Raw genomic sequence first — 17,108 nt, forward strand, 5'->3', positions numbered from 1 at the left:
CAATCAGTTTCAGATTAGTATCAGCTATTGACTGCTGGTACCACAATATAGTATAGTATGAACTGAGAGTATGGCTGCATTTGATTATCACTGTAACATTGGGACTTTCCAATAGTGCTGAGGGAACCTGGAGGACTTTACTGCTCAGAGAACTTCCTGTGAAGAAAACAAGAGATTCATATTTAAACAGCCTGATTCATCAGACACAAGACTATTAGCAGGGAGTGTTTTCAGGATGAACAGACATTCTACAGACATGTCGTTATTACCTGTGAGCCAGAACAATGAGAGGGTGAACGTCAGGAAACCTCTGATCATGATGACTGACTCAAATCGATGAAAAACTGACATGATGATGATGATGATGATGTTGATGTTTCCTCAGTGAAGGAGAGATATGAGTGTCTCCTGGATGAAGCTCTGAGGTGAAAGGAGAGGGGCTGATGTAGTAGCATATTTTATTTAGGGTGGTGGTTAGTGGGAGTGTCAGAAAGTCTGTACCATAATGTTTGCTCATAGGACCTCACAGTGAACCTTTCTGATCATGATCAATGAAATGAGACAGACATTATTAGAAGTAGAGTTAGAGGTCCCCCTACAGTACATGATGAGACCATCACCTCTTCAGATATTATATGCTGTCCTATATCAACACTGGGGGTTTAGTTCAACTGTACTTGTTATATTATATCAACACTGGGGGTTTAGTTCAGCTGTACTTGTTGTATTATATCAACACTGGGGGTTTAGTACAGCTGTACTTGTTATATTATATCAACACTGGGGGTTTAGTTCAGATGTACTTGTTATATTATATCAACACTGGGGGTTTAGTACAGCTGTACTTGTTATATTATATCAACACTGGGGGTTTAGTTCAGCTGTACTTGTTATATTATATCAACACTGGGGGTTTAGTTCAGCTGTACTTGTTATATTATATCAACACTGGGGGTTTAGTACAGCTGTACTTGTTATATTATATCAACACTGGGAGTTTAGTTCAGCTGTACTTGTTATATTATATCAACACTGGGGGTTTAGTACAGCTGTACTTGTTATATTATATCAACACTGGGGGTTTAGTTCAGCTGTACTTGTTATATTATATCAACACTGGGGGGTTAGTACAGCTGTACTTGTTATATTATATCAGCACTGGGGGTTTAGTTCAGCTGTACTTGTTATATTATATCAACACTGGGGGTTTAGTTCAGCTGTACTTGTTATATTATATCAACACTGGGGGTTTAGTACAGCTGTACTTGTTATATTATATCAACACTGGGGGTTTAGTACAGCTGTACTTGTTATATTATATCAACACTGGGGGTTTAGTACAGCTGTACTTGTTAAATTATATCAACACTGGGGGTTTAGTACAGCTGTACTTGTTATATTATATCAACACTGGGGGTTTAGTACAGCTGTACTTGTTATATTATATCAGCACTGGGGGTTTAGTACAGCTGTACTTGTTATATTATATCAACACTGGGGGTTTAGTTCAGCTGTACTTGTTATATTATATCAACACTGGGGGTTTAGTACAGCTGTACTTGTTATATTATATCAACACTGGGGGTTTAGTTCAGCTGTACTTGTTATATTATATCAACACTAGGGGTTACAATGTCCCCTCAGAAGTCATGCTGCTGTAGAAGACATTATCAGTTAATCAGCAATGTGGTATTTATCTATCCTTAGCTGAGGTGATATCTCTCTTCTCCTAGTCGTTAGTTGCAGGTGTGGAGAGAGAGAGAGAGAGAGAGAGAGAGAGAGAGAGAGAGAGAGAGACCTCATTTCCCAGTTGTGGTGTAATTTAAGCATTACGATGATCGTACCAGATGCATCGTTATTTGTGAGCCAACTCGTAACACCCAAACAAGCAGGTATACAGAACGTTTGTTAGACCTAAGCACTGTTCTCGGATCAGCTTTCGCCAATCAAATATTGATGCAGCTTATTCTAAATGCTTACCTTAAAAAGACCAGAATGATCATGATTACGCTAAATCAATGATCTTGTAATCATGTAGATGTAATCTGTAACTCTCTGTGATGACGGTTTACTACTCTGTAATAATCTGTGGCTAATTTCACATTATTTCAACGTTAATCTCATTGAAATGACGTGGAAACGACATTGATTCCACCAGTGTGATAGTTCTGCTGTACGAAGGTCACTCACTGTTAAAGGGGCAAACCATAGCTTATTAATACATTCATTTTTAACATACACAGTAGATTCATGAAATGTACCCATTGATTCTTGAAGAATGTAACTTTTATAAATAAACTTAGTTCAACTCCATCAGAACACAAAGTATACGTTTGTTTTTTTCTACGATGTTTGTCGACAAAATAAATGTAAAAAAACAAACACTGTATAGCCTAGAAATATGGTTAAAACGATCGTGTTGATATGGTGGATGGTCATTCTTATCATCCATAGATAGCTCTGTCTATGAATTTGAGAGTGGTTATATTTCTCCAGCTACACCCCTCAGTTTTTTTTAAAACTGTGGCGGGGGGGGGGGGAACACTGTGAGCTCATTTAAATTCTGTATCACTGAAAGGTGATTTCGTTTTGAAGCGACATCTGCAGCGATCTCCACTAACGCGGGACCATTACTTTTTCAAATAAATCATAAAGCTTTAAGGGTGAATTTCGTTTGGTTATGTTACCCTGGTCTTTCCTCATGTTACCCTGGTCTTTCCTTATGTTACCCTGGTCTTTCCTTATGTTACCCTGGTCTTTCCTCGTGTTACCCTTTCCTTATGTTACCCTGGTCTTTCCTTATGTTACCCTGGTCTTTCCTTATGTTACCCTGGTCTTTCCTTATGTTACCCTGGTCTTTCCTCGTGTTACCCTTTCCTTATGTTACCCTGGTCTTTCCTCATGTTACCCTGGTCTTTCCTCATGTTACCCTGGTCTTTCCTCATGTTACCCTGGTCTTTCCTCATGTTACCCTGGTCTTTCCTCATGTTACCCTTTCCTTATGTTACCCTGGTCTTTCCTCATGTTACCCTGGTCTTTCCTCATGTTACCCTGGTCTTTCCTCATGTTACCCTGGTCTTTCCTCATGTTACCCTGGTCTTTCCTCATGTTACCCTGGTCTTTCCTTATGTTACCCTGGTCTTTCCTTAAGTTACCCTGGTCTTTCCTCATGTTACCCTGGTCTTTCCTCATGTTACCCTGGTCTTTCCTTATGTTACCCTGGTATTTCCTTATGTTACCCTGGTCTTTCCTCATGTTACCCTGGTCTTTCCTCATGTTACCCTGGTCTTTCCTTATGTTACCCTGGTCTTTCCTCATGTTACCCTGGTCTTTCCTTATGTTACCCTCTCCTTATGTTACCCTGGTCTTTCCTCATGTTACCCTGGTCTTTCCTTATGTTACCCTGGTCTTTCCTCATGTTACCCTGGTCTTTCCTTAAGTTACCCTGGTCTTTCCTCATGTTACCCTGGTCTTTCCTTATGTTACCCTTTCCTTATGTTACCCTGGTCTTTCCTCATGTTACCCTGGTCTTTCCTTAAGTTACCCTGGTCTTTCCTCATGTTACCCTGGTCTTTCCTTATGTTACCCTGGTCTTTCCTTATGTTACCCTTTCCTTATGTTACCCTGGTCTTTCCTCATGTTACCCTGGTCTTTCCTTATGTTACCCTTTAGTTATGTTACCCTGGTCTTTCTTCATGTTACCCTGGTCTTTCCTTAAGTTACCCTGGTCTTTCCTCATGTTACCCTGGTCTTTCCTTATGTTACCCTTTCCTTATGTTAACCTGGTCTTTCCTCATGTTACCCTGGTCTTTCCTCATGTTACCCTGGTCTTTCCTCATGTTACCCTGGTCTTTCCTTATGTTACCCTGGTCTTTCCTTATGTTACCCTTTCCTTATGTTACCCTGGTCTTTCCTCATGTTACCCTGGTCTTTCCTTATGTTACCCTGGTCTTTCCTTATGTTACCCTTTCCTTATGTTACCCTGGTCTTTCCTCATGTTACCCTGGTCTTTCCTTATGTTACCCTTTCCAAGATGGCGTAGCAGTAAGTCGTCCTGTCGTGTCGTGTCCCTTGTATATATCGTTTCTTTTTCGTTTTTTTACATATTTTTAGTCAACGCCATTTTACCTGCTGTTGTTGTGCTAGCTGATTAGCTGTTGTCTCACCTACTGTTTTAGCTAGCTTTCCCAACTCAACACCTGTGATTACTGTATGCCTCGCTGTATGTCTCTCTCAAGTGTCAATATGCCTTGTATACTGTTGTTCAGGTTAGTTATCATTGTTTTAGTTCACAATGGAGCCCCTAGTTCCACTCTTCATACCCCTGATAACTCCTTTGTCCCACCTCCCACACATGCGGTGACCTCACCCATTACAACCAGCATGTCCAGAGATACAACCTCTCTCATCATCACCCAGTGCCTGGGCTTACCTCCGCTGTACCCGCACCCCACCATACCCCTGTCTGCGCATTATGCCCTGAATATATTCTACCATGCCCAGAAACCTGCTCCTCTTATTCTCTGTCCCCAACGCTCTAGGCGACCAGTTTTGATAGCCTTTAGCCGCACTCTCATACTACTCCTTCTCTGTTCTGCGGGTGATGTGGAGGTAAACCCAGGCCCTACATGTCCCCAGGCACCCTCATTTCTTGACTTCTGTGATTGAAAAAGCCTTGGTTTCATGCATGTCAACATCAGAAGCCTCCTCCCTAAGTTTGTTTTACTCACTGCTTTAGCACACTCTGCTAACCCTGATGTCCTTGCTGTGTCTGAATCCTGGCTCAGGAAGGCCACCAAAAATTCAGAGATTTCCATACCCAACTATAACATCTTCCGTCAAGATAGAACTGCCAAAGGGGGAGGAGTTGCAGTCTACTGCAGAGATAGCCTGCAAAGTAATGTCATACTTTCCAGGTCCATACCCAAACAGTTCGAACTAATAATTTTGAAAATTACTCTCTCCAGAAATAAGTCTCTCACTGTTGCCGCCTGCTACCGACCTCCCTCAGCTCCCAGCTGTGCCCTGGACACCATTTGTGAATTGATCGCCCCCCATCTAGCTTCAGAGTTTGTTCTGTTAGGTGACCTAAACTGGGATATGCTTAACACCCCGGCAGTCCTACAATCTAAGCTAGATGCCCTCAATCTCACACAAATCATCAAGGAACCCACCAGGTACAACCCTAACTCTGTAAACAAGGGCACCCTCATAGACGTCATCCTGACCAACTGGCCCTCCAAATACACCTCCGCTGTCTTCAACCAGGATCTCAGCGATCACTGCCTCATGGCCTGTATCCGCTACGGAGCCGCAGTCAAACGACCACCCCTCATCACTGTCAAACGCTCCCTAAAACACTTCTGTGAGCAGGCCTTTCTAATCGACCTGGCCCGGGTATCCTGGAAGGACATTGACCTCATCCCGTCAGTTGAGGATGCCTGGTCATTCTTTAAAAGTAACTTCCTCACCATTTTTGATAAGCATGCTCCGTTCAAAAAATGCAGAACTAAGAACAGATACAGCCCTTGGTTCACCCCAGACCTGACTGCCCTCGACCAGCACAAAAACATCCTGTGGCGGACTGCAATAGCATCGAATAGTCCCCGTGATATGCAACTGTTCAGGGAAGTCCGGAACCAATACACGCAGTCAGTCAGGAAAGCTAAGGCCAGCTTCTTCAGGCAGAAGTTTGCATCCTGTAGCTCCAACTCCAAAAAGTTCTGGGACACTGTGAAGTCAATGGAGAACAAGAGCACCTCCTCCCAGCTGCCCACTGCACTGAGGCTAGGTAACACGGTCACCACCGATAAATCCATGATTATTGAAAACTTCAATAAGCATTTCTCAACGGCTGGCCATGCCTTCCGCCTGGCTACTTCAACCTCGGCCAACAGCCGCGCCCCCCCCCGCTGCTCCTCGCCCAAGCCTCTCCAGGTTCTCCTTTACCCAAATCCAGATAGCAGATGTTCTGAAAGAGCTGCAAAACCTGGACCCGTACAAATCAGCTGGGCTTGACAATCTGGACCCTCTATTTCTGAAACTATCCGCCACCATTGTCGCAACCCCTATTACCAGCCTGTTCAACCTCTCTTTCATATCGTCTGAGATCCCCAAGGATTGGAAAGCTGCCGCAGTCATCCCCCTCTTCAAAGGGGAGACACCCTGGACCCAAACTGTTACAGACCTATATCCATCCTGCCCTGCCTATCTAAGGTCTTCGAAAGCCAAGTCAACAAACAGGTCACTGACCATCTCGAATCCCACTGTACCTTCTCCGCTGTGCAATCTGGTTTCCGAGCCGGTCACGGGTGCACCTCAGCCACACTCAAGGTACTAAACGATATCATAACCGCCATCGATAAAAGACAGTACTGTGCAGCCGTCTTCATCGACCTTGCCAATGCTTTCGACTCTGTCAATCACCATATTCTTATCGGCAGACTCAGTAGCCTCGGTTTTTCGGTTGACTGCCTTGCCTGGTTCACCAATTACTTTGCAGACAGAGTTCAGTGTGTCAAATCGGAGAGCATGCTGTCCGGTCCTCTGGCAGTCTCTATGGGGGTGCCACAGGGTTCAATTCTCGGGCCGGCTCTTTTCTCTGTATACATCAATGATGTTGCTCTTGCTGCGGGCGATTCCCTGATCCACCTCTACGCAGACGACACCATTCTATATACTTTCGGCCCGTCAATGGACACTGTGCTATCTAACCTCCAAACAAGCTTCAATGCCATACAACACTCCTTCCGTGGCCTCCGACTGCTCTTAAACGCTAGTAAAACCAAATGCATGCTTTTCAACCGATCGCTGCCTGCACCCGCATGCCCGCCTAGCATCACTACCCTGGATGGTTCCGACCTAGAATATGTGGACATCTATAAGTACCTAGGTGTCTGGCTAGACTGCAAACTCTCCTTCCAGACTCATATCAAACATCTCCAATTGAAAATCAAATCAAGAGTCGGCTTTCTATTCCGCAACAAAGCCTCCTTCACTCACGCCGCCAAGCTTACCCTAGTAAAACTGACTATCCTACCGATCCTCGACTTCGGCGATGTCATCTACAAAATGGCCTCCAACACTCTACTCAGCAAACTGGATGCAGTCTATCACAGTGCCATCCGTTTTGTCACTAAAGCACCTCATCGGCTGGCCCTCGCTACATATTCGTCGCCAGACCCACTGGCTCCAGGTCATCTACAAGTCCATGCTAGGTAAAGCTCCGCCTTATCTCAGCTCACTGGTCACGATGGCAACACCCATCCGTAGCACGCGCTCCAGCAGGTGTATCTCACTGATCATCCCTAAAGCCAACACCTCATTTGGCCGCCTTTCATTCCAGTACTCTGCTGCCTGTGACTGGAACGAATTGCAAAAATCGCTGAAGTTGGAGACTTTTATCTCCCTCACCAACTTCAAACATCAGCTATCTGAGCAGCTAACCGATCGCTGCAGCTGTACATAGTCTATTGGTAAATAGCCCACCCATTTTCACCTACCTCATCCCCATACTGTTTTTATTTATTTATTTACTTTTCTGCTCTTTTGCACACCAATATCTCTACCTGTACATGACCATCTGATCATTTATCACTCCAGTGTTAATCTGCAAAATTTTAATTATTCGCCTACCTCATGCCTTTTGCACATATTGTATATAGACTCCCCCTTTGTTTTCTACTGTGTTATTGACTTGTTAATTGTTTACTCCATGTGTAACTCTGTGTTGTCTGCTCATACTGCTATGCTTTATCTTGGCCAGGTCGCAGTTGCAAATGAGAACTTGTTCTCAACTAGCCTACCTGTTACCCTTTCCTTATGTTACCCTGGTCTTTCCTCATGTTACCCTGGTCTTTCCTCATGTTACCCTGGTCTTTCCTCATGTTACCCTGGTCTTTCCTCATGTTACCCTGGTCTTTCCTTATGTTACCTTGGTCTTTCCTTATGTTACCCTGGTCTTTCCTTATGTTACCCTTTCCTTATGTTACACTGGTCTTTCCTCATGTTACCCTGATCTTTCCTTATGTTACCCTTTAGTTATGTTACCCTGGTCTTTCCTCATGTTACCCTGGTCTTTCCTTATGTTACCCTGGTCTTTCCTCATGTTACCGTGGTCTTTCCTCATGTTACCCTGGTCTTTCCTCATGTTACCCTGGTCTTTCCTTATGTTACCCTCTCCTTATGTTACCCTGGTCTTTCCTCATGTTACCCTGGTCTTTCCTTATGGTACCCTGGTCTTTCCTCATGTTACCCTGGTCTTTCCTTAAGTTACCCTGGTCTTTCCTCATGTTACCCTGGTCTTTCCTTATGTTACCATTTCCTTATGTTACCCTGGTCATTCCTCATGTTACCCTGGTCTTTCCTTAAGTTACCCTGGTCTTTCCTCATGTTACCCTGGTCTTTCCTTATGTTACCCTGGTCTTTCCTTATGTTACCCTGGTCTTTCCTTATGTTACCCTTTCCTTATGTTACCCTGGTCTTTCCTCATGTTACCCTGGTCTTTCCTTATGTTACCCTTTAGTTATGTTACCCTGGTCTTTCCTCATGTTACCCTGGTCTTTCCTTAAGTTACCCTGGTCTTTCCTCATGTTACCCTGGTCTTTCCTTATGTTACCCTTTCCTTTTGTTAACCTGGTCTTTCCTCATGTTACCCTGGTCTTTCCTCATGTTACCCTGGTCTTTCCTTATGTTGCACTGGTCTTTCCTTATGTTACCCTTTCCTTATGTTACCCTGGTCTTTCCTCATGTTACCCTGGTCTTTCCTTATGTTACCCTGGTCTTTCCTTATGTTACCCTTTCCTTATGTTACCCTGGTCTTTCCTCATGTTACCCTGATCTTTCCTTATGTTACCCTTTAGTTATGTTACCCTGGTCTTTCCTCATGTTACCCTGGTCTTTCCTTAAGTTACCCTGGTCTTTCCTTATGTTACCCTGGTCTTTCCTTATGTTACCCTGGCCTTTCCTTATGTTACCCTGGTCTTTCCTTATGTTACCCTGGTCTTTCCTCATGTTACCCTGGTCTTTCCTCATGTTACCCTGGTCTTTCCTTATGTTACCCTGGTCTTTCCTTATGTTACCCTGGTCTTTCCTCATGTTACCCTTTCCTTATGTTACCCTGGTCTTTCCTCATGTTACCCTGGTCTTTCCTCATGTTACCCTGGTCTTTCCTCATGTTACCCTGGTCTTTCCTCATGTTACCCTGGTCTTTCCTTATGTTACCCTGGTCTTTCCTTAAGTTACCCTGGTCTTTCCTCATGTTACCCTGGTCTTTCCTCATGTTACCCTGGTCTTTCCTTATGTTACCCTGGTATTTCCTTATGTTACCCTGGTCTTTCCTTATGTTACCCTGGTCTTTCCTCATGTTACCCTGGTCTTTCCTTATGTTACCCTGGTCTTTCCTCATGCTACCCTGGTCTTTCCTTAAGTTACCCTGGTCTTTCCTCATGTTACCCTGGTCTTTCCTTATGTTACCCTGGTCTTTCCTTATGTTACCCTGGTCTTTCCTCATGTTACCCTTTCCTTATGTTACCCTGGTCTTTCCTCATGTTACCCTGGTCTTTCCTCATGTTACCCTTTAGTTATGTTACCCTGGTCTTTCCTCATGTTACCCTGGTCTTTCCTTAAGTTACCCTGGTCTTTCCTCATGTTACCCTGGTCTTTCCTTATGTTACCCTTTCCTTATGTTACCCTGGTCTTTCCTCATGTTACCCTGGTCTTTCCTCATGTTACCCTGGTCTTTCCTTATGTTACCCTGGTCTTTCCTTATGTTACCCTTTCCTTATGTTACCCTGGTCTTTCCTCATGTTACCCTGGTCTTTCCTTAAGTTACCCTGGTCTTTCCTCATGTTTCCCTGGTCTTTCCTTATGTTACCCTGGTCTTTCCTTATGTTACCCTGGTCTTTCTTTATGTTACCCTGGTCTTTCCTTATGTTTCCCTGGTCTTTCCTTATGTTACCCTGGTCTTTCCTAATATTACCATGGTCTTTCCTTATGTTACCCTGGTCTTTCCTAATGTTACCCTGGTCTTTCCTCATGTTTCCCTGGTCTTTTCTTATGTTACCCTGGTCTTTCCTTATGTTACCCTGGTCTTTCTTTATGTTACCCTGGTCTTTCCTCATGTTACCCTGGTCTTTCCTCATGTTACCCTGGTCTTTCCTTATGTTACCCTGGTCTTTCCTTATGTTACGCTTTCCTTATGTTACCCTGGTCTTTCCTTATGTTACCCTGGTCTTTCCTTAAGTTACCCTGGTCTTTCCTTATGTTACCCTTTCCTTATGTTACCCTGGTCTTTCCTCATGTTACCCTGGTATTTCCTTATGTTACCCTTTAGTTATGTTACCCTGGTGTTTCCTCATGTTACCCTGGTCTTTCCTTAAGTTACCCTGGTCTTTCCTTATGTTACCCTGGTCTTTCCTTATGTTACCCTGGCCTTTCCTTATGTTACCCTGGTCTTTCCTTATGTTACCCTGGTCTTTCCTCATGTTACCCTGGTCTTTCATCATGTTACCCTGGTCTTTCCTTATGTTACCCTGGTCTTTTCTTATGTTACCCTGGTCTTTCCTCATGTTACCCTTTCCTTATGTTACCCTGGTCTTTCCTCATGTTACCCTGGTCTTTCCTTATGTTACCCTGGTCTTTCCTTAAGTTACCCTGGTCTTTCCTCATGTTACCCTGGTCTTTCCTCATGTTACCCTGGTCTTTCCTCATGTTACCCTGGTATTTCCTTATGTTACCCTGGTCTTTCCTTATGTTACCCTGGTCTTTCCTCATGTTACCCTGGTCTTTCCTCATGTTACCTTGGTCTTTCCTTATGTTACCCTCTCCTTATGTTACCCTGGTCTTTCCTCATGTTACCCTGGTCTTTCCTTATGTTACCCTGGTCTTTCCTCATGTTACCCTGGTCTTTCCTTAAGTTACCCTGGTCTTTCCTCATGTTACCCTGGTCTTTCCTTATGTTACCCTGGTCTTTCCTTATGTTACCCTGGTCTTTCCTTATGTTACCCTTTCCTTATGTTACCCTGGTCTTTCCTCATGTTACCCTGGTCTTTCCTTATGTTACCCTTTAGTTATGTTACCCTGGTCTTTCCTCATGTTACCCTGGTCTTTCCTTAAGTTACCCTGGTCTTTCCTCATGTTACCCTGGTCTTTCCTTATGTTACCCTTTCCTTATGTTACCCTGGTCTTTCCTCATGTTACCCTGGTCTTTCCTCATGTTACCCTGGTCTTTCCTTATGTTACCCTGGTCTTTCCTTATGTTACCCTTTCCTTATGTTACCCTGGTCTTTCCTCATGTTACCCTGGTCTTTCCTTAAGTTACCCTGGTCTTTCCTCATGTTTCCCTGGTCTTTCCTTATGTTACCCTGGTCTTTCCTTATGTTACCCTGGTCTTTCTTTATGTTACCCTGGTCTTTCCTTATGTTTCCCTGGTCTTTCCTTATGTTACCCTGGTCTTTCCTAATATTACCATGGTCTTTCCTTATGTTACCCTGGTCTTTCCTAATGTTACCCTGGTCTTTCCTCATGTTACCCTGGTCTTTCCTCATGTTACTCAGGTCTTTCCTCATGTTACCCTGGTCTTTCCTTATGTTACCCTGGTCTTTCCTTATGTTACCCTTTCCTTATGTTACCCTGGTCTTTCCTCATATTACCCTGATCTTTCCTTATGTTACCCTTTAGTTATGCTACCCTGGTCTTTCCTCATGTTACCCTGGTCTTTCCTCATGTTACCCTGGTCTTTCCTCATGTTACCCTGTTCTTTCCTTATGTTACCCTGGTCTTTCCTCATGTTACCCTGGTCTTTCCTCATGTTACCCTGGTCTTTCCTCATGTTACCCTGGTCTTTCCTTATGTTACCCTGGTCTTTCCTCATGTTACCCTGGTCTTTCCTCATGTTACCCTGGTCTTTCCTTATGTTACCCTGGTCTTTCCTCATGTTACCCTGGTCTTTCCTCATGTTACCTTGGTATTTCCTTATGTTACCCTCTCCTTATGTTACCCTGGTCTTTCCTCATGTTACCCTGGTGTTTCCTTATGTTACCCTGGTCTTTCCTCATGTTACCCTGGTCTTTCCTTAAGTTACCCTGGTCTTTCCTCATGTTACCCTGGTCTTTCCTTATGTTACCATTTCCTTATGTTACCCTGGTCTTTCCTCATGTTACCCTCATCTTTCCTTCAGTTACCCTGGTCTTTCCTCATGTTACCCTGGTCTTTCCTTATGTTACCCTGGTCTTTCCTTATGTTACCCTGGTCTTTCCTTATGTTACCCTTTCCTTATGTTACCCTGGTCTTTCCTCATGTTACCCTGGTCTTTCCTTATGTTACCCTTTAGTTATGTTACCCTGGTCTTTCCTCATGTTACCCTGGTCTTTCCTTAAGTTACCCTGGTCTTTCCTCATGTTACCCTGGTCTTTCCTTATGTTACCCTTTCCTTATGTTAACCTGGTCTTTCTTCATGTTACCCTGGTCTTTCCTCATGTTACCCTGGTCTTTCCTTATGTTGCCCTGGTCTTTCCTCATGTTACCCTTTCCTTATGTTACCCTGGTCTTTCCTCATGTTACCCTGGTCTTTCCTTATGTTACCCTGGTCTTTCCTTATGTTACCCTTTCCTTATGTTACCCTGGTCTTTCCTCATGTTACCCTGATCTTTCCTTATGTTACCCTTTAGTTATGTTACCCTGGTCTTTCCTCATGTTACCCTGGTCTTTCCTTAAGTTACCCTGGTCTTTCCTCATGTTACCCTGGTCTTTCCTCATGTTACCCTGGTCTTTCCTCATGTTACCCTGGGCTTTCCTTATGTTACCCTCTCCTTATGTTACCCTGGTCTTTCCTCATGTTACCCTAGTCTTTCCTTATGTTACCCTGGTCTTTCCTCATGTTACCCTGGTCTTTCCTTAAGTTACCCTGGTCTTTCCTCATGTTACCCTGGTCTTTCCTTATGTTACCCTGGTCTTTCCTTATGTTACCCTGGTCTTTCCTTATGTTACCCTTTCCTTATGTTACCCTGGTCTTTCCTCATGTTACCCTGGTCTTTCCTTAAGTTACACTGGTCTTTCCTCATGTTACCCTGGTCTTTCCTTATGTTACCCTTTCCTTATGTTACCCTGGTCTTTCCTCATGTTACCCTGGTCTTTCCTCATGTTACCCTGGTCTTTCCTTATGTTACCCTGGTCTTTCCTTATGTTACCCTTTCCTTATGTTACCCTGGTCTTTCCTCATGTTACCCTGGTCTTTCCTTAAGTTACCCTGGTCTTTCCTCATGTTTCCCTGGTCTTTCCTTATGTTACCCTGGTCTTTCCTTATTTTACCCTGGTCTTTCCTAATGTTACCCTGGTCTTTCCTCATGTTACCCTGGTCTTTCCTTATGTTACCCTTTCCTTGTGTTACCCTGGTCTTTCCTCATATTACCCTGATCTTTCCATATGTTACCCTTTAGTTATGCTACCCTGGTCTTTCCTCATGTTACCCTGGTCTTTCCTCATGTTACCCTGGTCTTTCCTCAATGTACCCTGTTCTTTCCTTATGTTACCCTGGTCTTTCCTCATGTTACCCTTGTCTTTCCTCATGTTACCCTGGTCTTTCCTCATGTTACCCTGGTCTTTCCTTATGTTACCCTGGTCTTTCCTCATGTTACCCTGGTCTTTCCTCATGTTACCCTGGTCTTTCCTCATGTTACACTGGTCTTTCCTCATGTTACCCTGGTCTTTCCTCATGTTACCTTGGTCTTTCCTTATGTTACCCTCTCCTTATGTTACCCTGGTCTTTCCTCATGTTACCCTGGTCTTTCCTTATGTTACCCTGATCTTTCCTCATGTTACCCTGGTCTTTCCTTAAGTTACCCTGGTCTTTCCTCATGTTACCCTGGTCTTTCCTTATGTTACCATTTCCTTATGTTACCCTGGTCTTTCCTCATGTTACCCTGGTCTTTCCTTAAGTTACCCTGGTCTTTCCTCATGTTACCCTGGTCTTTCCTTATGTTACCCTGGTCTTTCCTTATGTTACCCTGGTCTTTCCTTATGTTACCCTTTCCTTATGTTACCCTGGTCTTTCCTCATGTTACCCTGGTCTTTCCTTAAGTTACCCTGGTCTTTCCTCATGTTACCCTGGTCTTTCCTTATGTTACCCTTTCCTTATGTTAACCTGGTCTTTCTTCATGTTACCCTGGTCTTTCCTCATGTTACCCTGGTCTTTCCTTATGTTGCCCTGGTCTTTCCTTATGTTACCCTTTCCTTATGTTACCCTGGTCTTTCCTCATGTTACCCTGGTCTTTCCTTATGTTACCCTGGTCTTTCCTTATGTTACCCTTTCCTTATGTTACCCTGGTCTTTCCTCATGTTACCCTGGTCTTTCCTTATGTTACCCTGGTCTTTCTTTATGTTACCCTGGTCTTTCCTTATGTTACCCTGGTCTTTCCTTATGTTACCCTGGTCTTTCCTAATATTACCATGGTCTTTCCTTATGTTACCCTGGTCTTTCCTAATGTTACCCTGGTCTTTCCTCATGTTACCCTGGTCTTTCCTCATGTTACTCAGGTCTTTCCTCATGTTACCCTGGTCTTTCCTTATGTTACCCTGGTCTTTCCTTATGTTACCCTTTCCTTATGTTACCCTGGTTTTTCCTCATATTACCCTGATCGTTCCTTATGTTACCCTTTAGTTATGCTACCCTGGTCTTTCCTCATGTTACCCTGGTCTTTCCTCATGTTACCCTGGTCTTTCCTCATGTTACCCTGTTCTTTCCTTATGTTACCCTGGTCTTTCCTCATGTTACCCTGGTCTTTCCTCATGTTACCCTGGTCTTTCCTCATATTACCCTGGTCTTTCCTTATGTTACCCTGGTCTTTCCTCATGTTACCCTGGTCTTTCCTCATGTTACCCTGGTCTTTCCTTATGTTACCCTGGTCTTTCCTCATGTTACCCTGGTCTTTCCTCATGTTACCTTGGTATTTCCTTATGTTACCCTCTCCTTATGTTACCCTGGTCTTTCCTCATGTTACCCTGGTCTTTCCTTATGTTACCCTGGTCTTTCCTCATGTTACCCTGGTCTTTCCTTAAGTTACCCTGGTCTTTCCTCATGTTACCCTGGTCTTTCCTTATGTTACCATTTCCTTATGTTACCCTGGACTTTCCTCATGTTACCCTGGTCTTTCCTTCAGTTACCCTGGTCTTTCCTCATGTTACCCTGGTCTTTCCTTATGTTACCCTGGTCTTTCCTTATGTTACCCTGGTCTTTCCTTATGTTACCCTTTCCTTATGTTACCCTGGTCTTTCCTCATGTTACCCTGGTCTTTCCTTATGTTACCCTTTAGTTATGTTACCCTGGTCTTTCCTCATGTTACCCTGGTCTTTCCTTAAGTTACCCTGGTCTTTCCTCATGTTACCCTGGTCTTTCCTTATGTTACCCTTTCCTTATGTTAACCTGGTCTTTCTTCATGTTACCCTGGTCTTTCCTCATGTTACCCTGGTCTTTCCTTATGTTGCCCTGGTCTTTCCTTATGTTACCCTTTCCTTATGTTACCCTGGTCTTTCCTCATGTTACCCAGGTCTTTCCTTATGTTACCCTGGTCTTTCCTTATGTTACCCTTTCCTTATGTTACCCTGGTCTTTCCTCATGTTACCCTGATCTTTCCTTATGTTACCCTTTAGTTATGTTACCCTGGTCTTTCCTCATGTTACCCTGGTCTTTCCTTAAGTTACCCTGGTATTTCCTCATGTTACCCTGGTCTTTCCTCATGTTACCCTGGTCTTTCCTCATGTTACCCTGGTCTTTCCTTATGTTACCCTGGTCTTTCCTCATGTTACCCTGGTCTTTCCTCATGTTACCTTGGTATTTCCTTATGTTACCCTGGTCTTTCCTTATGTTTATCCTGGTCTTTCCTCATGTTACCCTGGTCTTTCCTTATGTTACCCTGGTCTTTCCTTATGTTACCCTGGTCTTTCCTCATGTTACCCTGGTCTTTCCTCATGTTACACTGGTCTTTCCTTATGTTACTCTTTCCTTATGTTAACCTGGTCTTTCTTCATGTTACCCTGGTCTTTCCTCATGTTACCCTGGTCTTTCCTTATGTTGCCCTGGTCTTTCCTTATGTTACCCTTTCCTTATGTTACCCTGGTCTTTCCTCATGTTACCCTGGTCTTTCCTTATGTTACCCTGGTCTTTCCTTATGTTACCCTTTCCTTATGTTACCCTGGTCTTTCCTCATGTTACCCTGGTCTTTCCTTATGTTACCCTTTCCTTATGTTAACCTGGTCTTTCCTCATGTTACCCTGGTCTTTCCTCATGTTACCCTGGTCTTTCCTCATGTTACCCTGGTCTTTCCTTATGTTACCCTGGTCTTTCCTTATGTTACCCTTTCCTTATGTTACCCTGGTCTTTCCTCATGTTACCCTGGTCTTTCCTTATGTTACCCTGGTCTTTCCTTATGTTACCCTGGTCTTTCCTCATGTTACCATTTCCTTATGTTACCCTGGTCTTTCCTCATGTTACCCTGGTCTTTCCTCATGTTACCCTGGTCTTTCCTTAAGTTACCCTGGTCTTTCCTCATGTTTCCCTGGTCTTTCCTTATGTTACCCTGGTCTTTCCTTATGTTACCCTGGTCTTTCCTTATGTTACCCTGGTCTTTCCTAATGTTACACTGGTCTTTCCTCATGTTACTCTGATCTTTCCTTATGTTACCCTTTCCTTGTGTTACCCTGGTCTTTCCTCATTTTACCCTGATCTTTCCTTATGTTACCCTTTAGTTATGCTACCCTGGTCTTTCCTCATGTTACCCTGGTCTTTCCTCATGTTACCCTGGTCTTTCCTCATGTTACCCTGTTCTTTCCTTATGTTACCCTGGTCTTTCCTTAAGTTACACTGGTCTTTCCTCATGTTACCCTGGTCTTTCCTTATGTTACCCTTTCCTTATGTTACCCTGGTCTTTCCTCATGTTACCCTGGTCTTTCCTCATGTTACCCTGGTCTTTCCTTATGTTACCCTGGTCTTTCCTTATGTTACCCTTTCCTTATGTTACCCTGGTCTTTCCTCATGTTACCCTGGTCTTTCCTTAAGTTACCCTGGTCTTTCCTCATGTTTCCCTGGTCTTTCCTTATGTTACCCTGGTCTTTCC

The sequence above is a fragment of the Oncorhynchus mykiss genome, chromosome 19 (genome assembly GCF_057628025.1).
Source record: "Oncorhynchus mykiss isolate SJ-2025 chromosome 19, ASM5762802v1, whole genome shotgun sequence".
Lineage (NCBI taxonomy): Eukaryota > Metazoa > Chordata > Actinopteri > Salmoniformes > Salmonidae > Oncorhynchus > Oncorhynchus mykiss.